General features: G+C 41.0%; 1 protein-coding gene across 1 annotated transcript in view; it reads right to left on the reverse strand.

Annotated features, from left to right (window-relative positions):
• PIEZO2 (piezo type mechanosensitive ion channel component 2) overlaps positions 1-985 on the reverse strand; it is a 600576-nt gene that overhangs the window by 124052 nt on the left and 475539 nt on the right. The window lies entirely within an intron of this gene.

The following is a 985-nucleotide window of genomic DNA, read 5'->3' on the forward strand; positions in this document are numbered from 1 at the left end:
GACACACACACACACACACACACACACTCCCTGTGAGACATCCCAACTGACAAGACACATGGACCTATGCTAGAGTCCTGGCACTGGAGGAGCCACGTGGAGATGCCTGCCAGTGTTGAGATGCTTACACCGCCATTGGAGTCACAAGATTTTCTACCCACTGGACTGTGATCTTCCGGCACCATTGCATATGTTGGATGAGTCTGAAGAAGAATTTACAGATTGGTATTGGACATATGGGCTAATATTGGACTATGGCCTTGATCTGGGATGTTTTCTTAATATACAATTACTCTTTTATATAAAACTCTTTAGTATACACGAGTCTCCCTAGATTTGTTTCTCTAGTCTACCCACACTAACACAGGAAGCTTATTTGTTGAATACATTGAACAAGAGGTAAATATTTATGTAGTAAACATAGAACAATTAATTTTTTGGCTTAATGATGAGTCTCTTCCCGACAGATGAAAAAACAGAAGGACTGTGGCCATGTTCAGAGGCTTTGGGTCTTGTTTCATAGGAACTCAGTAATAGGGCTTCTGTTATTTAAATATTCTAAAGAGGCTATTAAATTTTGGAGCCTAAATTGAAGACTTGTGAACATAAACTGGAATGTTATTATTTTCTTCACAGTGAATTGCATTGCATATTCAGTGTTGCATATTCAGTAGAGTTGCATATACAGTGCTGAAAACCTCTCTGAGAACTAGATGAAAATATGCAATCTTTGTCATCTGACAAAAGCAACCAAAACCTGATTCAAGAGCATCTTTAACCTCTGCGATTTTCTTCTTCTTTTCACAGGGCAATTGTCTGCGGTCTGATGTAGATGGAAGCACCTGTGCCTGTGGAAGCAGAAGCCAAGGAAAGGCATGACTGACAGGCTGAAGTCAGAGAGGGACTTGGCTGCTGGCTGAGAAGAGATGCTGCTGTGAACCAGACCAACGCCTGTATCCTTACTGTTTTTGATCCTGGATTATGG

Source organism: Echinops telfairi, unplaced genomic scaffold (genome assembly GCF_000313985.2).
Source record: "Echinops telfairi isolate 266 unplaced genomic scaffold, ASM31398v2 ScPeMD7_4;HRSCAF=17, whole genome shotgun sequence".
NCBI classification, from domain to species: Eukaryota; Metazoa; Chordata; class Mammalia; order Afrosoricida; family Tenrecidae; genus Echinops; species Echinops telfairi.